Raw genomic sequence first — 26,378 nt, forward strand, 5'->3', positions numbered from 1 at the left:
TGCCTCTACATTATCCCGCTTATTACACGGCTACTTGCCACATAAGAAAAAAAACTGGACATGAATATGAATTTGAAACGTTTTATTGGCATATTTGTTTTAAATTAACATTTTTATCCTTCCGCGAAACTTTGCACAGATGCATTAAATGATCGTAATACCTTATTAAGATCCGCTGCTTCATACTTGTCTGTCTCCATTTTTTCTCTTTTAGCCAGTCTTTGAGAAGTTTTAATGCCCATTCTGTATTTTTTTGTGTGATGGCTTCGTAGCTGTCATGCTCTATTTTGTCAAGTTCAGTCTCAGTAAGCTCTCTGTGTCTTGTCGTGGTTGTCGAGTGTTTGTCACAAGATGGCGCCAAACAGACAGTAATTTTTATTGATCTTTATTGGCGCGGAGCGATTTTACTTGTGCAAGTAGTACCGGCTATGCGTTATTATTTTGGAGCGGTTATTATTTGAAAAGAACGAACCTGCAAATGTCTCAACTGACCAATCAGAATCAAGCATTCCAGAGAGCCGTGTAATAAATATTTATATTTCACATTACCGTACTTAATTTAATTCTGTGTATTACCTGTGTGTTGTATTCTCCTGAAGGAACAGTTTCATTAGTAGATTAGTAGTAATACAGATTACCACTTATCTATCATTGACAAGCGTACATACTGCCCGTGTGAGCGTGCTCAGTAAAAATGCTATTTGCTGTTACTATTTTTAATAAGAGAAAGCACAAATGTGTCACTTGTCTTGCAACAGTCAGCACTTAATTTCAAATTCATTTACAAGTCTGATGCTCTTGTTAGGTTTCATTTAAAGTCATATTTGAATTGTTTTGTATGAATGATGAAATTATCTCGATGCACACTAAACTAATCATGACTGCTAGTAAATGTATAACTTGCCCAATTGTTACTAAATGCAGTCCTTTATCCATTTTTTTTTAAAAAAACATGCCTTGTTTTATTTACTGTTGGTGACTTTTTTTATTGCGAATTTTGAAAAGATTCACTTCATGTTTCAATGGAAACCCAGGTACTGTTGCTGGTGGAGAGAGTCTTATTTACTGTTATTAAGCTTAAAATAATAGAGTTACCCAAGATCAACCATGTTTTAGGAGAGACTGAACAACCTCGCCATACTGTCCACAGAAAGGCAGTTGGCATTGAGACTCGGTTTTAAGTTTTTTTTTGAGGATTTAGTCAGCAAAAACGTTTAGCTTTTGGCCTTTAAATCACTTGCAGTTTAAACAAAGACCATTTTTTTCTAAGTTGGGTTGTGGCTAATTGGTTGTTAAAATATAGTATAACAGTGTTTGCATATTGCACACATGTTTGCGTTTAATATCCTGTATGTTTAATCGTTGTTTAGAAATGTTGCATTTTCTTTGAATATTTGATACTGTAGGCTACTGTATTTATTTATTTATTTTATTTATTCATATAGCTGACGCTTTTATCCAAAGCGACTTACAATTGCTTTATAGGTTGCACGCCTCTGGAACAACTAGGGGTTAAGTGTCTTGCTCAGGGACACAATGGTGTGTCACAGTGGATTCGAACCCTGGTCTCTCATACCAAAGGCGAGTGTGTCCACTACGCCATCACCACCCCCTATTTTTCCTAATAATTTACATAAGCACAATAAATCATTTGCTAACTACAGCTATGGTACAGCTACTTATACCTATAGTGGTCAAAAGCAATAGCAAAAGTATTGTATTATCGAATTGCAGATTAAATATTTTTGATAGCTAGGTTGGCTTGCATGTTTGGTATGGAATGGGAGCAGCAGGGGGTGCCAACCTCATATTCTTCCATAGGGCCCAAAATTGCTAGCGGGCCACGACAAAGTTCTTTGATAAAGTTCTGTCATCTTATTTTTTATTAAGTGACATGCAATTTGCTGACAGTAAAACTAACTTTGACCTCAAAATTAATTCCAGTAATGTTTTGAATGCATGGCTCTATGAAGTTATATTTTTCTTTCTGCTGTTTTTAACATCACGTTTAAGTGAAGATGTGTTCTTGCGGTGCCGTTAGCCAATCAGTCATTATGCAATTTTTCTTCAGTTTAAAGAAAATAGTCACATCTATAATTGAGTAGGCAGTTTACAGCCAAGCAGTTGTCATTTAGATGAAGATCAACAAGTATAAAGATATTTAATACCTGAAGGCCTTATTACTGAACTGCTTGTGTTAAATAAAGGAGACATCCAAAATGTGAGAACATGACTCAGAACCACTGATCAACAGAACATTTTAAATGTGTTAATAGTTATAATAGGTTTATTTTTAATGCTGGTCATTTATAAATCTTAATATACTCACTGCAGAATGATGGTCGGATCTGTTGTCTTGCTTTTGTTTACATCTTGCTGCAATCTGCTTTAATGCAAACCATGGATTTTAAACAATATTTACATAACATCTTTATAACTTTGGACAGTTATTTAAAGGTTCACTGATCCATATTTTCCTTCTCTTTAAATGTGTTAAACTTCAATAAATGAACGGTATTTTGACAATTATGTTTTGATCATGTACTCACACATGACATGACAGACTTTAGTCATATCTATGGCTCTAATAAACCTGTTTGTACATACAGTAAGAGTGGTTCATCTTCATGGTGACTGCGATTTTGAGATCAAATGAACAACTAAACTGTACTCACTTTAATTCACTTTTTAATATCAAGTGAGAAGTCTTTTGATATTTCAGGTCAACTGTACATCACAAATCAATGAAATTTAATTGATTAAGTTCACCCACCTGACAATACTGCAGATCCTTTTTGATCCCTGAGAGAGAAAAGATCATAAAAGGATTATTAATAGACATTAATTTCAACAGACAAACCAAATATCAAATCAGTCTGTATAACCACTCATTCCTGGATTTAATACAATTATTTATTTATTTATTTATATTTATAAATGTAGAATCATTGAAAATTTGAAAAATATGTATTATTATAGTCTAAAGGATGTCCAGATGTATTTCAAAAGGCACAAAGGCCACAATAAATGACACGCGCGCATGCACACAAAGAGGAATCACAACATCAGACAGATGTATTTATTAAAGTTCAGTTTGTACTCACATGGTGCAAATATTATTAACATCAGCACAGATCCAGTAAAGATGATTTCAGAGGAAAACACAACTATTCTCAGATCTCCCATTGAACTTTCACTATTAACTGAGAATAACAATAACAACATTAGACTAAAGACAATTTTCTTTAAATATTATCACTAGTTTCTTTAATGAATTAACAGTTATTTGTTAAAAAAATAACAGGATAGACAGATGTTTATGATATTATTAGTTATTAATGAATTATTAACTGATTAAGCATATGTTTGTGTTGGATAACTGCTCTAAAAAAGTTTAAAAAATAGGTGAAAATAAATTTAGATCAGAATAATCAGGTGATTTCTATAACAGTACTAGTAGTCAGTCACACAGTAAAGAGTAAATTGATTTTGCAGTTCATATTTATATTTACCAGCTAACTTTCACTAATTTAAATAAATAAATCAAAGCTGCATGATGTTAAAGTGTTGTTTACTCACCTGTTTTCAGTATCAGTTCAGTCATCAGTGAAAGAGCGTTGATTAAAACAACAACAACTGATCCAAACACATACACAGCAGTGATACGGGTGAATTCTGAAAATAAATACATTTTAATATTATTATTTAAAGTAAATGAGACATGTTAATAACTAAACTTTAGACATGTCACATACACATAGACAGTTACTATCAGTCGAAACACAATATTTCCATATTTAAAATCTTTATGCCTTGTTATTTCTTTAATTAATCACAATGCTGATTCTCTGTAGAATTAATTTGTGTTTACACTGTAAAATATGTCTGTATAAATTAGTATTACTGGATATTAATGGCAACTAGCTGCCAGTAACTTACTGTAGATTTTACATTTATGTTATTTACTGGCAACAGTTTGTTCAAAGTTAAAGGAACATGAAACATTTTCAGTCTTTATCTTCTAAAGTTACTGGCAACCAGCTACATAATTACAGCACATATTTACAGTGTAGTTGTGTTGTTGTTACTATTTGCCTTATGTTCATGTTATTGCATTATAGTACAGAAGTATAGTTAAGACGAAAACATATTTTAAGAAAGAGATGGTGAATACTTTTAAACTGAACATGATGAATTTAATTTAGTAAATATCTCTTAAACATCTACTTAACATATTCAGGCGTATTCTACTTAACGTATTCACGCACACAGGCACGCACGTACAAACTACAGATCAGAATCACAGGATTTAAGAAATATAACAGAATTTAAAATGAACCACAATTACAATCTTCTTCAGGTGAAATTAACAAAAGGGGTTGAAAGCAATAAACTGGAGCTGATAGTAAATCAATCATCACACAGAGAAGATGATCAAAGCAGATGAATAATATTGTACCCCAATCCTGAAATGACAGTAAACAATTCCAAACTATCCATAATTCTTGAAGAAATCCAAACATGCAGGCCCATCCAACACGATCTGTACAAAGAAAACAACAACATATCATCCTTATTATCAACTTTGTATAAATTCTTTCTTCACAAGATATGCAGATGTAAACATACATTATGAACGCAGCAGAAAAAAAACCCCTCACTTTCAGCTGCTTTCATTTTTAGCAAACAAGTGTAAATATTTGTATGAACATTTAAATATTTAAAGGGACACCATGAAACTTTTTGGCCACTAGGGGGTGCTAGACACGTATTTTTCACTTCTAGCGCCCCTAGAGCCCACAAGCGCCGCAGCACTGTCGCAAAGGAAAGGAACTGGCCAACCTTAAAACTAAACTAAAAACTAAACATTTAAAATGCTAAACGATCAACATTTTGAGACAACAGGGAGAAACGCAGTCATGTTACAACTTTCTGATGAGGAACTCGTCGTGGCAGAAGCCATTTCTCAATCTGAAGGTTGCAGCCTCCGGATGTCTTATTTCTAAGCTGTATACGTCATCAAGACTCTCTTATTTCACAATATTAACAATTACAAAGTTGACTATTATACTTTGTTAATCGTAAATTGTTGCAGTATGCTTATGACTTGCGAATGTAATGCTCAGTTTACCTTAATAACCCAGGCTTGATGACGTGTGCAGCCTGCATATTTGACCTCCGGAGGCTGCAGCCTTCCAATTCAGAAACGACCAGACGTATTTCCTTGCCTTTTTCCAAACAAATATTGTTGCATCCTCTCTCTCTCCCTCGCCACCAGGATTTTCCGCAATGGCGCTCGTTATTCCTCTTTTTTGTGTGAAAATCGCTCCAAATCCAAGTAAACCGATGCGTTTAGGTCTGCCGCTTTGTAATACGTCACGCGAGTGACAGCGGAACGCAGCAAATGAGGAAGAGAGAAGAGAGAAACGCTCGGATCTGATTGGTGAATGAATAGGGTTTGGTTTTACACTGTAAGCAAGTTTGAGTGCTATAGCAACATGGATTGTATGTAAATATCATAGACACAGTAAAAGAAAGGTAAATACGTGAACACAGCATCTGAATCCAGGGAACTATATGCAATATAATCGCCGTAATTTATAAAGAACATCGCATTTATGTATGAATCAACAGTTTATATAAAAAATTGCCTTAAAGGGGAATCGAACCCGGGTCGCCCGTGTCATAGGTCCGTGACACTAAAGACTGTGCCACAGAGTCACATAATAGAAACTGCTCTCTACACTCCTTAAGTAGCCTCCAGCAAAATTCACGTTAAAAACAAATTGTGTGGAGAAAGTGACGTATGCCGTAAAGCAGTCGAATTTTGTAGTTTTTTTTGTGCTCTGGTTACTACCAGAAACCCTAAGTTTTAAAATACGAGTAAAAGTGATACAGACCCCGTCAGGCTATGGTAGACATGTCATTCAACCTATTTAAAGTCGATGTACTATCACAAGGGTCTTGAAAATTTATTATGAAGGTTGAAAAATTACATGGTGTCACTTTAATAATTAAAGACATTTACAAAGGCACAGTGAACAGAGATAGAATATTGAGTCCCTGGATAAAATGGGAGGGAGGAAAGTAACAGTTATCACATGTTAAGTTTTGCAGTGCATTTCTATTCATTGATGGCATCAGATGAGATTCCAGTTGTATACTCTGGGTCCTATTTTAACGATCTAAGCGCATCGTCTAAAGCGCACAGCGCAACGTCTAAATGGGCGTGTCCGAATCCACTAATTTAACGACGGGAAAAATGGTTTGTGCGTCGAGCGCATGGTCGAAAAGGGTTGGTCCTATTGTAATGGAAGTATTTTGGGCGTAACGTGCAGTAAACCAATGAGAGTCTCAGCTCTCATCCCCTTTAAAAGCAAGTTGCGCTGGCGTTATGTCTAATCCCTATTTAGATGACGAACTTTGTAAACTGAAAAACTAAGCGGAGGAAGAAGATCCCCAGTTTAAGATTAATGTTAAATAATTGTGTTGTTTTTCACTTGTATTGAATTTTTTTTTTTTTTATTAAAACCTTTAAAACCCGTTTTCTTTTAGTCATGGAAGTAAATAAGCAGGCTTGTAATTGCTTTAAATGTAGGTATAGCTTTCCAATATCATCAAAAAATAATTTACAAGTATGTAAGATAAGGTTTGTACTCTAAAAATACTTTATTTGTAACAAACAGGAGATAAAGAATCTACAAACGGCTCTCCTCACGTTTCAGCACTTTGGACAGTGGGTTTTTTTAGCAAAGAGTTTTTTTAGCATTACTTAAAAATGTTTCTCATCTCACCATATCCGCAGGTACAGAGTCATCATATACAATAAATCCGTGAGGTAGCATTTAAAAACATTTAAAAACAGATGCATTTGTTCAAAGTGTAACCAGGTTGAAATTATATCTTTACTTTTACGGTTGAAATGTCACCAAATCCTGATGAACATTGTTTTCTTTATGTTTGAGATGTCTTTTATTGTTAATATTTACACCTGTATGTTGTATTCAGACCATGTTGTTAATACCTGTACTGTCACTTTAAGAGGCCGCAGTCTTTGTGTCGTCATTCACGTGCTTCTCTCAGTTTGCGCCAGGCAGGCTGAGAGGAGGTAATGTATTATTTTGCTCGTCAGTTTTAAACACTTATTTCGTTTTTTGGACGATACAAACTTTGTTTTATGCCTGTATAAATGTTAGTTTTGAGGCTGTGAACATTCAGTTAACATGTCAATTGATTATAAACCTTGTAAACAGACTTTTTACAAGCTTTAAAATAGACATGTTTCCACGTGCTAGTTTATAGGGTTTTCTATGTGTTTATCTGCTAACAGGAGCTTAAGATCTGTGTGCTATGTGGAGGAGACTGCATGTGACAGAGCCTTATTTATTTTTGTTTGTTGATTTGTACAGGTATGTGTTCATTATAATTAATCTGGCATAGTGTTTACATTTGTTGCATTATGTAAGTAAAAGAAATTCATGATGTTAATTACATTATAAAATGCTCAATCTATTTAGTTCATTTTCACATTTTTATTTAAAAGTATTTTTGCTGATACAACTAAGTTTTATCAGTGGTGTATGTATATGCAGTTTGCGCCAGGCAGGCTGAGAGGAGGAGCTTAAGATCTGTGTGCTATGTGGAGGAGACTGCATGTGACAGAGCCTTATTTATTTTTGTTTGTTGATTTGTACAGACAAATCCGCTGTTCCATCTTCATTAAAAGAGTAACCAACAGTTGGTTGTGGTTTGGGTCTTTTCTTCATTCATCACAACAAGAACACAACGCAGAATATACAAGGGTTAATGGACGTGCATTTGACCTGAAATAAACTGTTATAGACTGCACACCCGTTACAATGGTGCCGTGACCTTTCAAGGATTGGTCTGAAGATCGACGTCAGCTCGTTCGCCGTGGGTAGCAGCATTCACTCACCTTTTACCATTACCTAACGTCAAGGTTGTCATGCAATCAGATGTAAGGGAGCCTCCTATATTTAGGGGTGATAGCTCAGACAAATTCACAGTTCATGAGTGGGAAAATCTTATGACTTTGTATTTAAAGAAGAAAGCTATTCCAGTTCATGAACATTCACAGGAAGTCCTGGCAAAACTTATGGGCAAAGCAGGGGATGTAGTGAAGATTAAGCTGCGTAACAACACATCAATTAACCATGCTGCCAATCCCCATGTGATTTTTGATATCCTGAAACAACACTTTAGTGAACTGACTTACTCAAGCATGCCTTTGGCAGATTTTTACAACACACTACCCATGCCAAATGAAGATGCTATGGAATATTGGATAAGGCTAAACAAAACAGTTGATGTAGCGGATGAATATCTGAAAAGACAAGGTCGATGCATTGATGACCCGGGCCATGAAGTCAGTATGATGTTTATCAAACACTGCCCAGACCAGTCTCTTGCAAGTGTTTTCAAGTTCAAGTCTGCGGAAAAATGGTCGGCATGTGAGATCCAAGAGAGGCTTGATGAGCACATGCAAGAACAGAAAACTCAAGCTGCTTCTGTTAGGCCAGTTAGGCTAAGCACAGTAGAGCGCAAAGTCCATTCCCAGTGTCATGTGCCTATGGCTGATAATACACCAGCTCCAAACACCACTGTGCCGTTGGTGCCATCTCCAGTTCCAATGACTACTGCGAGTGTTGACAATGTCTGCTTGAGCAGTTTAGTGAACTTGTTAGACCGACTGGTTACACAACATACACAAGTGCCAGCTAACCCCAGAGCTCAAGCCACAGTTCCTCACTCTTTTCGAAAGGTATGCAGGGTTTGTAGGGCTTCTGATCACTCCACTTTGTCTCACTGCAGACGAGAGAACAGGTGTTTAAAGTGCTTATCGCCTGGTCACTGGAAGAAGGACTGCCCTGATCAGACCAACCAGCGCCACTCTCAACCTGCCAACAGCGCTGGTGGACAGGACCCACAGTTAAACTAGAAAACCCACACCCTGGGAGGGGCGGTGTGGGTATTCTGGACAAATCCCTCTCTGATACACACGACCCAGCTCGCTTATATGAGGACTGCTGTGCCAAAGCACCTACGGGGACCCGTATAGTCATTCAAGCCACACAGACAATCGAAGCATTCAGTGAGTTGTTTTATGCTACTGTCCTTGTCAATCACAGTGTACAGCTAAAAGGAATGTTAGACTCTGGCTCTATGGCATGTAGCATCAGTGAACATGCAGTAGAGAAACTCAGCTCTGCTGGTGTTTTGCCTGAGAAGCAGCACCCTGAAGAAAATATTGTTTTGATTGGCTGTGGTGGTCTGCAGACTCGACCTGAGGGTTTTTATGACTTGGAGATGCAGCTTTACGGTGCTCGCTGTGTTGTACCTACTTTGGTTGTGCCTGGTCAGCATGATGATCTCATAGTGGGCTCAAATGTCATCAAACACATGATTCGTGTTCTTAAGGATGATAATGACTATTGGAGCATGGCTACCAGACCTGAGCATCAGTCTGATCCCGATGTTGAACAGTTCTTGTCGATGTTCACCAATGTTGAGCGCTGGAGAGGGAGTGCGGTTCCTGACAAAATAGGCACTGTCAAGCTCACCCAAGCAGTGATACTTCAACCCAGGCATGAGCATTTGGTTTGGGGTAGACTTCCTGCTAGCGTGCCAATGTCACCTGGAAGCACAGTTGTGGTAGAGCCAACCAACTCTAAAGCCATGCCACGAGGTGTTCTAGTGGGCCGTCTTGTCACACCTCTCTGGGGTGATAGATGGGTGCCAATGACAGTTGTTAACCCATCTGACAAAGCTGTCACACTGAAGAGAAATTGCAAATTGGCTGATGTGTTTCCATGTTTGGCAATCGAGGATCTAGCTGCTTCTCAGGGTCCACATGTGGCTTCAGAGAAACAACCAGATGCAGACAACAAAGAAACTGACTTTGAGATACAGCAGTCTCATATGGAGAAACAAGTACATGACATAGCGCAACAGCAACATGACACATGGCCCAGTGTCTATTTAGCTGGTCAGCTGGAAAAAAGCCTATCAGAGTTGGGCCTAAGTGATGTTGACATAGACGCATGCCAGGTCAGTAAAGACTGCAAGTCTAGACTCACACAGCTATTGATTGAATATCACGACATCTTCTCCAAGCACCCATTGGACTGTGGGGAGGTCAAGGGATATGCACACCGCATTCATCTCACTGACAATCGCCCTTTTCGCCTGCCATATAGGAGGGTCCCTCCGGCCCACTATCAAAAGCTGAGGCAGGTTCTCACTGATATGGAGGAAAAGGGGATTATCAGGAAGTCTTCGAGTGAGTATGCTTCGCCACTGGTGATGGTGTGGAAGAAAGACGGTGGGTTGCGGATTTGCACAGATTTCAGGTGGCTGAATGCCCTGAATTCCATTTGCCTCCAGGTCTCGCTCCCACTGGAGCACTCTCCTCCCATCCAGTGTAGTATTGTCTTAATATTACATGCCCAGTAATAGTAAATAAAATTGGGTAGAGCTAGGCCCGCTAAATTTTTAGGTCTTTGAAGGGAGCTTCTTTTGATTCTGGGTGGTTTACCGTTCCAAATAAAGGAAGATATACTACTTTCCAGAGAACTGAAGAATGATTTTTTTATGAGGATGGGGATATTTTGGAAGAGATAAAGAAATTTTGGTGTGACCACCATTTTGATCAGATTAATTCAGCCTGCTAGGGAGAGTGGAAGATTCATCCATCTAGCCATGTCTTTTTTACATTTTTCAAACAAGATATTAAAATTTTTAGTAAAGAGGGACAAAAAAGTAGGAGTAATCTCTACCCCTAGATACTTGAAGCCCTTATTGACTATTCTAAATGGAAAGTGTGATGCAGGGATTAAAGTGGCTGCTTGATTGAGAGGAAACATCTCGCTTTTTTCAAAATTGATTTTATAGCCAGAGAGGCTTCCAAATTGCTTTAGAATATTGAGTATGTATGGAACTGAACTTAGTGGGTCTGAGACATATAAAAGAATGTCATCTGCATAAAGGGATAGTTTGTGTGTGACGCCCCAACGCACTATGCCCTTGAAATCCCTTGCTTGTCTAAAAGCAATGGCCAGTGGTTCAATGGCAATGGCGAAAAGTAGTGGGGACAGACTGCAGCCTTGACGCGTGCCTCTGCCTAGAGAGAAATACTCTGATTGCTGTCCGTTCGTAATTACTGACGCCGTTGGATGGGAGTAGAGGAGTTTTATCCAGGAGATGAAGGTATCTCCAAACCCAAAGTTTTTTAAGGTTGCAAACAAGTATTGCCATTCAACTCGGTCGAACGCTTTTTCAGCATCAAGAGATATGACCATTTCCGGAGAGGAGGATGAAGGGGAATAAATAATATTAAAAAGTCTTCTAAAATTTGAACTAGAGTATCTATTTAGGATAAAGCCTGTTTGGTCTACAGCAATGATTTGTGGAATAACAGTCTCCAATCTAGCCGCCAGAACCTTGGATAAAATTTTATAGTCCACATTCAGCAGGGAGATTGGGCGGTAAGAGGAGCACTGGAGTGGATTTTTCCATCTTTTGGTAAAAGCGTAATTGCGGCTTGTCGTAAGGTTGGTGGGAGCTGTCCGGATGACAGAGATTCATTAAACATGGCTTGGAGCAGTGGGCATAGCTGGGGTGCAAATTTTTTATAGAATTCAGAGGAGTACCCGTCTGGACCAGGAGTCTTGCTACTTTTCAGGGAATTGATAGCTTTTAGAATCTCAGATTTAGAGATCTCACCTCCCAATAAAGAATTTTGTTCAGTTGGAATAGAAGGAAATTGAAGGTTATCAAAGAAGTGATTGAGCTGTGAAAAGTTATCTTCACATTCAGAGCTGTATAATTTATTGTAGTATTGTTTGAAAGTGTTATTAATTTCCATGTAGTCTGTCACAATCTCTCCTGTTTGATTATAAATCTTGGGTATAAGGCGAGAGGATTGGGCTTGTCGAGCTTGTTGGGCAAGTAGCCTGCCAGCCTTATCACCTGAATCGTAAGCTGTAGTTCTTGCTTTATTGAGTAGGTAAATGGCCTTATCTGTGGAGAGTAAGTCATATTCTGTCTGTAATCGGAGTCTCTCTTTGAAAAGAGCCGGAGATGGAGAGGAGGAGTAGCGGTTATCAATATCTGCAATGGCTTGTGAGATCTCTATGAATTTTGATTCTCTTGCTTTTTTTGTTCTAGAGGAGTATTCAATTATTTGTCCCCGAAGGTAGGCCTTGAGGGTTTCCCAAAGGACGATTGTGAAATTTCTGGGGAGGTGTTGGTTTCAATGAAAAAGTTAATTTGAGAAGATATGTGATTTGTAAATTGTTCATCTGCAATGAGAAGGGGGTTAAGCCTCCAATTGCGGGCAGGCCTATGGCAGTTGGGTAAAGCGATGTAAAATGAGACTGCACCATGATCTGAAACTGTGATACTATGATATGTGCAAGAGCTAACATGTCCCAGCAGTCTATTGTCCAGAAGAAAATAGTCGATTCGAGTGTAGGTGTGATGGACATTTGAGAAGAAGGAAAATATTTTTTTATTATTAAATTTGAATCGCCAAATGTCCGAAACACCATTGTGAGCTATGAAATCATTGACAACTTTTGCAGATTTGGTGAGGGGTTGGGGCTTGTTAGATGATCTGTCTAGCACGGTACTGAGTACGCAGTTAAAGTCGCCACCTATTATCAACTTATGATCGCTATCCCCAGGTATGGCAGAGAACAGTTTGTTAAAAAAGTTGTAATCATCGTAGTTAGGAGCGTAAATGTTGATCAAGCTGACAAGACTGGTGAATAATCGGCCAGTTACAATGACAAATCTCCCATTTTTATCGGAAATTACTTTCTCAGCCTGAAATGGAATGTCCTTATGTATGAGAATTGCTGTCCCTCTGGCCTTAGCATTGAACTGGGAGTGGAACACTTGTCCAACCCAGCCTTTTTTAAAATAGTTAATATGGTGGTTTTTAAGATGGGTTTCTTGCAGGAAGGCTATGTCCGAATTTAATTGTTGTAAGTATGATGTTATTTTTTGTCTTTTTACCCAGTTATTTATACCCTTAGTATTAAGAGAGACAAAGTGAATGGGCCGACTTTGGTTACAACTAATTTTAGATGTCATATTTTAGAGGATTGGGGGGGTGTATAGCGAGTATCTGCATGGGCAAAAAAGAAAGAAAGAAAAAAAAAAAAAAAAAAAAGGCAAATTGAGGTAAGATATCAGGAAAGGGATCGGGATTTTTAACAGAACTCAGAGCTACCAGGTTATAGAACATCAACCTTACACTTGAACTCTGTTTCACAAAGTAATAAAGCAAATAGATTATTACAACTTCCAACGTGTAATTGTGCAAGACACTGTGTGTCAGGTAAAGACAAAATGAACAATCTTACGCTATAACAATGCTGTGTGTAGTCATGTAGGTATGTGTGTATAAATTATACTGTATGTGAAAGGATGCATATCTATCTTAGTGGGCTTCAATGTGATTTCAATAACAAAGGACTCACAGAGAATCATAGTAAAGCATTGAACGGAAAGCAGCATTGTAAATAAAGATGTTTTCCAAATTAAGCCATGTATTCCATTAATGATATAAATAAGATAAAAAGAAATACGTTTGAAAAGGGGGAAAAAAACAGTAATAACGACAGTAATAATTATTATTAGAAATGAATAAACAATAATACTACTAATAACAATATAGTAGAACACACACCATTTAGGCAGCCGCTGTATTACATAAGCTAAACTATAAAAATAGAGAGGCACAAAATAAAGTAAACAAACAGAAATTACAACCTTGTCCCACCGGAGGCTAAACTATGTGTATGTGAGAGGAGGCGTGTATATCATAGTGCCCTACTATGTGAATGAAATAACAAAAGACTTACAGAGAATCGTAGTAAAACCTTGAACTGGAGGCAGCATTGTAAATAAGCTGTTTTTCATATAGTAAAACACACCTCATTAAGGCAACCGCTGTATTACATAAACTTAACTATGAAAATAGAGAGGCATAAAAAAAGGGTAAACTAACAAAATTACAGTGTTGCAACATTGTCCAAACGGAGGCTGCCCGGCAGCTGATTTAAACATTGCAAAGCGAGGAGACGTAAAGCTCACCAGCGACAGGGTGACTGCCTCCGTCTCAAAGTATTTTTAACATCGTCCAAAACAATGTCTCATGAATTCGAGGGAGTGGAAGAGATACCTGGCCGAATTTTTTGAAGAAAGACCGAAACTTCTTCGGGGGAGGAGAAAAGTAGTTTCTGCCCGTTTTTATCCGTGACTTGAAGTTTAGCTGGAAAAAACATCCGGTAGCCGATTCCAGCGTTTCTCAACTGAGACTTCACTGTGTAGTACGCTGCTCTTTTCTTAGAGACCTCCGCGCTGTAGTCGGGGTAAATATGTATCTCGGAGCCGCGGAATGAGAGGGACCCGGCCTCTCTGGATAATTTCAGGATGCGCTCCTTGTCTTGGTAACGGTGGATCCGTGCAATGAATGGACGCGGAGGGTCATCCTGTCTTCTGCGTGAGGAGGCTATTCTATGAGCCCTGTCGACGGAAGGGGGTGAGGAAAAAGCCTCTGTTCCAAAGGTTTCTTCCAGGAATACCTCCATGAAAGCAGTTGGATGCGAACCTTCAACTTTCTCAGGTAGGCCAGTAATACGGATATTATTGCGCCTCGATCTATTTTCAAGATCATCCGTCTTAAGTTTAAGGGCCTCGTTTTCTCTAGACAGGGTCGCGCAAGTTGACTCGAGAGTTACTAGCCTGGTCTCCATATCGTTAAGTGACGTTTCCATCTGTTGAATGGTCTGGTCATGTCGATCAATAGCCGCTCGGTCAGCAGAGAGTTGGACGGATAGTTTGGCTATAATGCGATCCTCCATTGAGTTGAGAAGTTTCTCCATATCTGCCAAGGTTAGCGGCGCGTTGCTAGCAGCACGTTGTTCATTTTGGTTAGCCTGCGTGCTAGAGTCTTGGCTATCCTCGGATGTGCCCTCCGTAGGTTGGTTTTGTTTTTTGGTCGGTTTCCCCATCATTAGTACGTTTCCACACAGGTTTGCTCAAGTTAACTGTAATAATTAAATGTGTAATAATCGAATTTGGAAAGGATTTCAACAGAGCTCTCCCAGCTTGCGACCTACTCCGTCATCGCCCAAACCGGAAGTCTCAAGGGGGTTTTGACTGACCCAGGAATCGTTGACTATGACCCATATGTCAAGTCCCTGCTCTCTTGCCTCAAAAGTGCGATGGAAATCGCTCAGAAACATTCCTCCAGTGAGCAACAGCATCAGGCCCAGCAATACAACAAACGTGTCAGGGGTACTTACCTCTCCGTGGGAGATCGTGTTTTGGTGGCGAATAAAGGTGAACGAGGGAGGAGGAAGTTGGCCGACAAATGGGAGGATGGAGTGTACACAGTTGTTGGTGCAAATCCCAATATCCATGTCTACAAAATACAAGATGCTAAGGGACACACAAGAGTTGTGCACAGGAATCTTTTGTTGGAGGTCAACTTCTTGCCACTTTCTGGGATGGACGAGAGTCAGGATACCCATGCAAATGACCAGTCTTTGGCCAGCGAGGAGTCTGATCAGGAAGACTGTGGCGATGATACAGCATCAGTGTCTGAGTTGTTGATTCATGATGACAGTGCACAGAATTTGTCAAATTCCAGAGATGGTGAGAGTTTTGCAGTTTTGCCACCTGTAGTTCCACCCGAATCTGAGTCAGCCGATTCAGAAGAGCTGGATCAGTCTAGACCAGTGCACAGTCCTGTTGGTGCCATTGCAGATTACCCAACCATTTCACTTGCACCACAATCAGATATTTCACACTCACCACATGACGCATTGGTTCACGCTGACCCGCACACACACACTGCAGCTGAGGGTATTGTTAGAACACGTGCAGGAAGAGTAGTGAAATCAGTGAACAGACTAATAGAATCTATGGTTCAGAAACCATTTCTAAGGAGTTCAAACATTTTGTTTGGGAGCCATCCCTAGTCTCTCTTTGTTTTGCATAGATTATTTTTGATATTTGTTTTTTTTTTGGGACTGTGTTATGAGCATTGATACTTACAGATGTCTGTAAAAGAATTTTTTGGCCCAAGTGTTGTGTGGCGTATCAGGCGTCGCATTTAGCTAAGGGGATTCAGAGACCTGATCAATCTCTTTCTTCCCTTAACCTTGTATGTGAGGTGACTTCTAAGTTGACTGTGGACTAGGTCTATATTTTTCATTTGGGCCAGTTGGTGTCAGAGTCAGATGACATATGTGTTCTATACAGTCCTGAGACTCCACTTCAGGATGTTGGTGAATTTCAGGAGGGGTGAATGTAACCAGGTTGAAATTATATCTTTACTTTTACGGTTGAAATGTCACCAAATCCTGATGAACATTCAGACGTCAGAGGATTACGTCAGAGTGAGAGTCAGAGTGAGAGTCAGAGTGAGCGTCGTGCATCAGAGCTCCGTCGAGTTTATCATCCAAATCCTATTTTCTGACTACCTTGTTCCTATTTATATAATATAACATATTCGTTTATCTCAAGAATACTTTACCGTGACGACTATTGAGCAGTACTACCACGTGAAACGATTTATCACTGCTAAACACCCAGTGTTAGCATATAGCCCGCTAGCATCAACAAACAGCCGATCTAATGGCGGACTCATCCACTGTATGCTATTCAGACCTGTCCTCACCTGAGCGGGAAGCTGTGGAGCAGTTGATACCCGGTTATCGCAGATCCTACGCGAAGTACAGCGCCCAGTTCACCCAGGCTCCACACATCCACAAGCGGCCGAGAAGTGCAAAAAGCGAACACCCTACGCGGTGCAGCTTCACGGACCGCGCTCGAGGGAACGGAGACGCCATCGCCCAGAATGAAAGCGATCGGGAAGCCGTGGAGGAGCCGTTGCCCGGCCGTCGCAGATTCAGCTTGCCTCACATCACACTGACTACAGACGTCCGCAAGCGATCGGGGCGTGCTGCGAGTGAGCTTCCCTCGCGATGTAGCTTCACGGACCGCGTCCAGGTGACCGAAGACGCCATCACCCAACATGAAAGCGGTAAGACTCCGCTTGTTATTGTAACCTGCATTACTTGCCACATGTACAGTTTAGCTTCTTCCATCAGCACAGAGGGGTTTACTTGTGCTAAGTGTATTGAAGTAGTAAGGCTGACGGAGAAGATTGCAGAACTAGAAGCGCGCATCCAAACGCTAGTTGATGACAGCAATACCGCTAATGCTACAAACGCTATTACCGCTAATGCTACAAACGCTAATACCGCTAATGCTACAAACGTTAATACCGCTAATGCTACAAACGCTAATACCGCTAATGCTACAAACACTGTTTCGGGTGCGCCTAGTGTTAAACGTAATACACATAGCTCGGTTCCATCATCTGAGTCAAGGGGGCCGACTAACTGGGTGACTGTCAGGCGGCAAAGTCGTTTCCGGTGCCCACCCAAGACCCCCCTGGTAATTTCAAACAGGTTCGATATTCTAAGCAACACACCGACTGAGACGTCTGTTAAAAGTGCCTTGGTCATTGGAGATTCGATACTTAGAAACGCAAACATTGAGGCACCAGCCACCATAGTCGATTGTATACCGGGAGCCAGGTCTTCAGACATTAGATCAAAAGTTAAAGTGCTGGCTAATGCTAAGCGTAAGTTTTCTAAAATTGTTATTCACGCCGGCACGAATGACACCAGACTCCGCCAGTCGGAGATCACCAAAGATAATATTAAAGAGATATGTGAAATTGCTAAAACAATGTCAGACAATGTAATATGCTCTGGTCCCCTCCCCGCCTACCGGGGGGATGAAACTTACAGTAGATTATTGTCTCTTCACGACTGGATGTCAAAATGGTGCCCTCAGCATAACGTAGGGTTTATAGACAATTGGAAGCATTTTCGGGGGAGACCTGACCTGCTAAAGAGAGATGGCCTCCATCCATCTCAGGAAGGAAGTGCGATTCTCTCTATAAATCTGACCAATAGTCTTACTTCGAATACAGTCTGACTATCCAGGGTACAAGTCAGACAACAGGCGGATCGGCTTAACCGTCCATCTGTTAGCTGCCGTGATATGTCAAGATCACTTATATCCCAGCACTTCGAGTCAATCTTACCAGAATATCAACACATTTCAACTGTATCTGTTCCCCGAACAAATAAATACAGAGCACCGCTTGCCACATCTGGTACAAATCTGATTAATATAAAATTAGACAACAATACTTTAACAGATGAACCTCGAATATTAAAATTCGGCCTTCTTAACATTAGATCGCTTACCAATAAAGAACCTATTGTCAATGAAATAGTTACAGACCAAAACTTAGATGCACTCTGTTTAACAGAAACCTGGCTTAAAGCAGACGACTACATTAGTTTAAACGAATCCACCCCACAAGACTATTATTATAAACACGAACCTCGATTAAAGGGGAGAGGGGGTGGTGTAGCTACAATATACAACAAAATTTTTAAAGTAAACCAAAAATCTGAAGTAAAATTTAAATCATTCGAACTAATGTTGTTAAATATGGAAATAACCGATCGTAACCACAAACAGCTCTCTTTTGCCTTAGCTACAATATATAGACCTCTGGGCCACCATGCAGATTTCCTTAAAGAAATAGCAGATTTCCTGTCTGAGCTTGTAGTCACTGTAGATAAAGCTCTTATCGTTGGTGATTTTAATATTCATGTGGATAACCCAAAAGATGCACTAGGACGTGCATTTATGGATGTTCTAAATTCTCTCAATATTAGACAAAACGTGACAGGGCCAACGCATACTCGTAAGCACACATTAGACTTAATTCTGTCACTCGGGCTCAATATTAATGACATCAAAATATCACCTCAGAGTGATGCAGTTTCTGACCATTACCTTGTGTCATACACTGTACTTCTAGATAGGATCAGTCAATCCACAACATGCTACAGATTAGCCAGAACAATAATTTCCACCACTAAAGATAGATTTATTAGCACTCTTCCAGACCTGTCCCAAATTAAACATGTAGCAGATAACTCTGACGATCTAGATATTGTAATAGAAAACCTAAACAATGTCTGTTCTAACACATTGGATGCCGTTGCTCCCATTCGAAAAAAGAGAATCAAAGAAAAACCGCCAGCTCCATGGTATGATCATCACACCGCAGCACTCAAAAAGGCAACTAGGAAAATGGAAAGAAATTATAGAAGCACAAAGTTAGAGGTATGGCGTGCAGCATGGAAAGAGAGTGTTAAACAATACAGACAGGCTATTAAAACCGCCAGATCTACCTATCTTAGCAGGCTTATAAATGAGAATCATAATAACCCTCGTTTCCTCTTCAGCACGGTTGCAAAACTGACTAGAAATAAAGAACAAACAGAAACCAATAGTAAACTTCAACACAATAGTAACGACTTCATGAACTTCTTTTCTAACAAAATTACGTCTATAAGGGAAAACATCGTAGCTACCCAGGCAGCCACCACTCAACCCGTTAGTTCACTAAACACTAGATTACCATATGAACATCTTGATTCATTTAAACCTACTACAATAGACGAGCTCTCTAGACTAGTTACATCATCCAAATCATCGTCCTGTATATTAGACCCCGTTCCCACAAAACTGCTTAAAGAAGTATTCCCTGTAGTGTCAACCCCAGTTCTAAATATCTTTAACTCATCGCTAGAAATAGGATATGTTCCAACAGCTTTCAAACTAGCAGTTATTAAACCGCTGATTAAAAAACCGCAGCTTGATCAGGGAGAGCTTAATAACTTTAGACCAATCTCAAATCTCCCTTTTCTTTCGAAAATATTAGAAAAGGTAGTGGCAAGCAAGTTACGCACATTCTTGACAAATAATAGTACATATGAAAAGTTCCAATCAGGATTCAGGCCCCACCATAGCACAGAGACAGCGTTGCTTAGAGTTACAAATGACCTCCTATTAACATCCGATCGTGGTGAAATCTCAATTCTTATATTATTAGACCTTAGTGCAGCCTTTGACACAATAGATCATACAATCTTACTCAATAGACTAGAAAACTATGTTGGTATCAGTGGTCAGGCGCTAGCCTGGTTTAGGTCGTATCTAACCAATCGCTATCACTTTGTTTATGTAAACGAGGAAGAGTCATATCACTCCCTGGTTAAATACGGTGTACCGCAGGGATCGGTTTTAGGTCCTATCCTGTTCTCGTTATACATGTTACCTCTAGGAGACATTATCAGGAAACATAACATAAGTTTTCACTGCTATGCGGATGATACCCAGCTTTACATCTCCTCACATCCGAGCGAAACACACACGTTTTCTAAGCTAACAGACTGCCTTAGCGATGTTAGTGACTGGATGGCACATAACTTTCTTAAACTGAACTCCAATAAGACAGAGATACTTATTATTGAACCGAATCGCTACAAACATAATATGTCAGATTACAAGTTGCACATAGATGGCTGCACTGTGGTGCCATCTTCCACGGTTAGGAACTTAGGTGTGATGTTCGACAGCAACTTATCCTTCAATAGTCATATCGCCAACGTCTGCCGCACAGCATTCTTCCATCTTAGAAATATCTCGAAAATACGCCATATACTGTCTACATCTGACGCAGAGAAGCTTATCCATGCTTTTATGACCTCTAGAATAGACTATTGTAACTCGCTACTCGGGGGATGCCATGCAAATCAAGTAAACAAGCTTCAGCTAGTTCAAAACGCTTCCGCAAGGGTACTTACTCGATCTAAAAAGTATGACCACATAAGCCCAATTCTGGCATCTTTACACTGGCTACCAGTTAAATATCGCATACAATTTAAAATATCACTAATCACCTACAAAGCTTTAAATGGCCTAGCACCCTCATATCTTAGAGAATTACTATCAGAATACAATCCATCACGCACACTACGGTCGCAAAATTCTGGTCTCTTGATTATCCCTAGACTATCAAAAGTGTCTAAAAATGGAAGGTCATTTTCCTACTTAGCCCCTAAGCTCTGGAATGATTTACCAACCGATGTCCGAGAATCAGACACAGTCGATAATTTTAAATCTAGACTTAAAACTTTTCTCTTCAACAAGGCATTCACATAATTGTTTTATTAATGGTACTCGTCTCACAATAGTTAGCTTGAACAACCTAATAAATAAATAAACTAAATATTCTTAAGAAAATGTTTAATCTCTCCTTACTCGTTTACATATGTGCAGCAAACCATGAGCCGGGCATAAACTTTTAAAAACAAAGGTCACGTATAAAATAGAAAAGGCTACATACAAGGAAAAGAAACGCTACTCTGTGCACATACAAACCACAATACAAGGCCAAAACTTCAAAACTACACCAATAAATCCCCGAATCGGGCCATTAATTGTCAAGCCCAGAGGAGTGATTGAAAGTTATGTATGGAATTATGTTATCACTTGCTCGGCCCATCTCCTGAGGTTTCTGAGTCGAGTAGGGGAGTACTGTGAAGCCCAGACAGGCATCAGGGAGATGGCTGGCGCAGTCACGTCCCCGTCTCCCCTTTACTCCCTTGCTCGTCCGAACTTCAATAAAGCACGATGGGTATAGATTTGTGGTTTTAAGCCCACTAGTCGGGGGCGGGACTTCAGTCCTTAAAAGGGTGTCACTGCACCCATTTCCAAAACATTCGCCGTCCCGTGCATTTTTCTCATTCTCCCTAAACCAAACTGCGCAGAGTCTTTCACTAGGATGACGTTGTATCTTCAATACGTATATGTACATGTATGTGTATGTATGTGTGTATGTGTGTATGTATATATATGTATATGTGTGTGTATGTGTATGTATATATATGTGTATATATGTATATATAGATATGTGTGGATATATATGGATATATGTTTGTGTATATGTATAGGTGTATACATATGAATGGCCCCTACGCTAATTGGGTTTTGTTTTTCTTTCTTTATGTCTCGTCCTCCTCTCCGAGGACAATGAGACAAACAGACCCAGTTCCGGTAAATGTGAAAGTCGGCACACCTCTGACCCACCGGCAGACCTTCAACGTGATGCCCAGCTGATGCATGACCAACGACCACCGGCAGAACCCGCTTAACCTCCGCCTAATCTCCTTAATCGTTTCAATATAAATATATCTCCCAAGGGTTTTTCCCTCCTATGACTTTTTTTTACTTCCCCGGCTGAGCCTGGGGTTTTTTTTCTCCTAGGGGGTTTTTCAACCCGGGGAGGCAGCCCTCTTGGGCTTAACTTAGCACCATCTTCTTTACGTTACATTAGCAATATGCACGCTTATAATGTTGATTCATAGCCGCATCAAATTTAGCTGCTTGTGCTATCGTGTATTATGTTGTGCTATCTGTCGTTTTTCTGTGCTTTTCACTTCTTCTATTAACCCTTGTGTGGTGTTCATATTTTTGTTACTTAGACGATGTTTGTGGGTCTATTGGACCCAGAGCATTATTAGTATCTTAAACCAATGCAGTCATACAAATTTATGTAATATTGTTTACAGATGTTTACTTTAGCCTTATTGCAAGTAACATAGACAGAATTCATGGTTAATATTTGTTTTTTTACCACTGGTAGAGGACTATTTATAAACTAAAGTGCCATTCGTTTTTGTGGTAATATGAAATAAAAGAAGAAAATTCTATTCTGATCCAGATTTTGGGGGAAAAACTATTTTATCATAAATAAGTATAAATGAAACCAAGTTTTTCATCACTGTTGATGTTATATTCTTTGAACTTTTTGAAATTGTACACATTTGTGTCAGTCTACACAGCACAGGCCCCAACTGAACAGATGCCGTATCTTAAGAAATTATTTACACTGAACACATAACCTGTTCTTGCCAGCAAACACAACACATTAGAAGCAAAATTTTACTGTGTAGTTGTGTTGCGTATGCATTTCTTGCATTTTATACACATATAATGTGTCCATCTTATGTCCACACACATGTTATACAATGTGTTGCTATTGAACATAACTTAGAATGATGAAAATTCATGGATAATATTTTACTTTCTCTATTATTCACTCTCTCTCACACACACACACACATCTTTGTTGGACATTTAGTTCCCACAATGTGATAAATACCAGGTACACACACGCACGCACATGTTTCTGGTTTCCATGTTTTGTGGGGACATTCCATAGATGTAATGCATTTTATTTCTATTCCCCTTACCTACCCCATTCCCTAACCCCAACCATCACAGAAACCCTTCTGCTACTTCACATTTTCAAGAAACATCATTTTGTTTGATTTATAAGCTTGTTTCCTGATGGGGAAATCAAAATGTCCCCACAAGGTCACAAAAATACTGGTATTCCTATCTTTTTGGGGACAATTGGTCCCCACAACGTGATAATTACCCGGCCGCACGCACGTGCACGCACACACACACACCAGGTTTTGTGGTAAACCCATTTTTTTTTACTACACTTTTACTACAGTAAAACCATGGTTATTTTTTGTAAGGGATATAATGGTAAAATGTAGAATGTTTCCTGTTAGACAGAAGGTAAAGTGTTTGGGACAGTGGGGGCAGACAAATGTTCATGCATGATATATAACATGTTGGATGCTTGCGGCATTACAGCAAGAGTAGAAGGACAAAACTCTGACATGCATCCATCACATATGTACAGACATATATACAAACACACTCATGCACTCACAGGAGTCGCAGATAGGAGAAAAACAGAGTAAAGTTACATAGCAAATTCAATTTTCACATTCTTATTACCCCCGGGTCCAGTGGACCCGAACACCACATATGTAATATAAATGTGTAGGGGGGGTACACGATGTACAGTAATTATAAAGTTGTTTATTTTTATGTTCTTCATAGAAAATGAGCCAAGGCCAATGAATCTGAGGTTGAAACAACAATTAATTACATAATTTTTCTTACAGTAAACATTAAAAACGGGTCCCACAGACCCGAACACCACACAAGGGTTAATGTAAAGCTGCTTTGAAACAATCACCAATTGTGAAAAGCGCTATATAAATAAAATTGAATTAAAATTGAATTGAATTGAATTGTTTTCTTTATGTTTGAGATGTCTTTTATTGTTAATATTTACACCTGTATGTTGTATTCAGACCATGTTGTTAATACCTGTACTGTCACTTTAAGAGGCCGCAGTCTTTGTGTCGTCATTCACGTGCTTCTCTCAGTTTGCGCCAGGCAGGCTGAGAGGAGGTAATGTATTATTTTGCTCGTCAGTTTTAAACACTTATTTCGTTTTTTGGACGATACAAACTTTGTTTTATGCCTGTATAAATGTTAGTTTTGAGGCTGTGAACATTCAGTTAACATGTCAATTGATTATAAACCTTGTAAACAGACTTTTTACAAGCTTTAAAATAGACATGTTTCCACGTGCTAGTTTATAGGGTTTTCTATGTGTTTATCTGCTAACAGGAGCTTAAGATCTGTGTGCTATGTGGAGGAGACTGCATGTGACAGAGCCTTATTTATTTTTGTTTGTTGATTTGTACAGGTATGTGTTCATTATAATTAATCTGGCATAGTGTTTACATTTGTTGCATTATGTAAGTAAAAGAAATTCATGATGTTAATTACATTATAAAATGCTCAATCTATTTAGTTCATTTTCACATTTTTATTTAAAAGTATTTTTGCTGATACAACTAAGTTTTATCAGTGGTGTATGTATATGCAGTTTGCGCCAGGCAGGCTGAGAGGAGGAGCTTAAGATCTGTGTGCTATGTGGAGGAGACTGCATGTGACAGAGCCTTATTTATTTTTGTTTGTTGATTTGTACAGACAAATCCGCTGTTCCATCTTCATTAAAAGAGTAACCAGCAGTTGGTTGTGGTTTGGGTCTTTTCTTCATTCATCACAACAAGAACACAACGCAGAATATACAAGGGTTAATGGACGTGCATTTGACCTGAAATAAACTGTTATAGACTGCACACCCGTTACAAAAGCAAAGCATTTATTTACTTACCAGGCTACAGGTGAAGCAGCTCTTTGCGCCTTCTAACGTCTCATAATTAGTTCTCATTTATTTCCAAGAGACTCAATAATAATCTTTTACATTCAATCCTTTAATCTTTCATATTTAAAAGCATTTTTGTGCTGCTGCGCATTCATGTACTTTGTGATAAGCAAACCCGCGTTGTCGTCCCGTTTATAGGTGCATATTACTAATGTGCTCTTTAAATAACATTAAACACATTGCGCCATTGACTTTAGACTTTAGACCAGGTTTTTGTTGGTCAATGGCGTAGTCTATTTTAGTTGCCTCAAAATAGCAACGCGCCAACAATGCGCCTGAACACACCTCGTTTACAAACCAGGGCGCAAATGCATTTGCTATTTAAACAACGCGGCGCTAAACGTGAAAATTAGGGTGGAAACTAGCGAAAGACACTTGCGTCGCGCATTGCGCCGGGTGTAAGATAGAGCCCCTGGTGTCCTCATGTCTCCTGCAGAAGGACTATGACATGTTGACAGGTGAGCAGGAACCCTAAGCATCTTTTCAGAGTCAGTTCCCCACCATCTATGAGCTGTTGGTGTCTTAAGGACCGTTTCACAGGTACATTAATTATTTATGCGTCATTGAACAAGCAAGAAAAACATTGTTTGAAACCTTTAAAATAAGGATCTTTAAAGTTTATGGATTTGGCAAAAGTTATCTTTAAAGTAAAAAGGGACATTTCTTTTTTTATATCTGGTGTATCTTTTAAACGATTTCCAAAAGATTTTCTGTATATACCTTTTTCATTTTCCAGAGCCATGATGTAGAAATACATCATTACTGCAGTCAGCAATAACATCATTGTAGACCATACTGATCTCCTGACCAAAGGTGAACCTGAGGAAGATTTTTTAACATAAATACTTTTACTTTCAAAGGCAAAATACTCTTTAAAATCAAGGTCATCATTTACCAAGAAATATGACAAACAATTTACAGGGCAAACATGGGTCCATTTGAAAACATTAGTTAACTAAATTAACTAACCTTAAGGAAAACACCATTTATGCATCTTCATTTTAACATTTACGAATGAATTTTTAAAAGTTGTAACTGTTAACATTAGTTAATACATAATGAACTAACACAAACAACTGTATGAGCATTAACTTACATTAACAAAGAATAAAACATTCTGTAAAATGTTTATATTAACTTATTGCTCATTGCTAAGTTTGTTAGCTAATGCATTAAATAATGTTAACAAACAAAAAAAGGATTGTACTCACATCCCATCTTTTGCCCACATGTAACATTCCAGTCGTAATTGGTTGATGTTGTTATCACAGGTAAAACTGCAACAATGAAGAAACCT

At 39.0% G+C, this 26,378-nt stretch overlaps 1 long non-coding RNA gene across 1 annotated transcript; it reads right to left on the reverse strand.

Annotated features, from left to right (window-relative positions):
• Positions 1 to 4,459: 4,459 nt before the first annotated feature.
• LOC141362849 (uncharacterized) lies at positions 4,460 to 26,378 on the reverse strand. Its single transcript, XR_012368422.1, has 3 exons — positions 26,293 to 26,378; positions 25,802 to 25,900; positions 4,460 to 4,543 (listed from the first exon to the last, which is right to left on the reverse strand). It is a non-coding gene; the product is annotated as an uncharacterized lncRNA (long non-coding RNA).

Source organism: Misgurnus anguillicaudatus, unplaced genomic scaffold, assembly GCF_027580225.2.
Source record: "Misgurnus anguillicaudatus unplaced genomic scaffold, ASM2758022v2 HiC_scaffold_29, whole genome shotgun sequence".
Taxonomy (NCBI): Eukaryota; Metazoa; Chordata; class Actinopteri; order Cypriniformes; family Cobitidae; genus Misgurnus; species Misgurnus anguillicaudatus.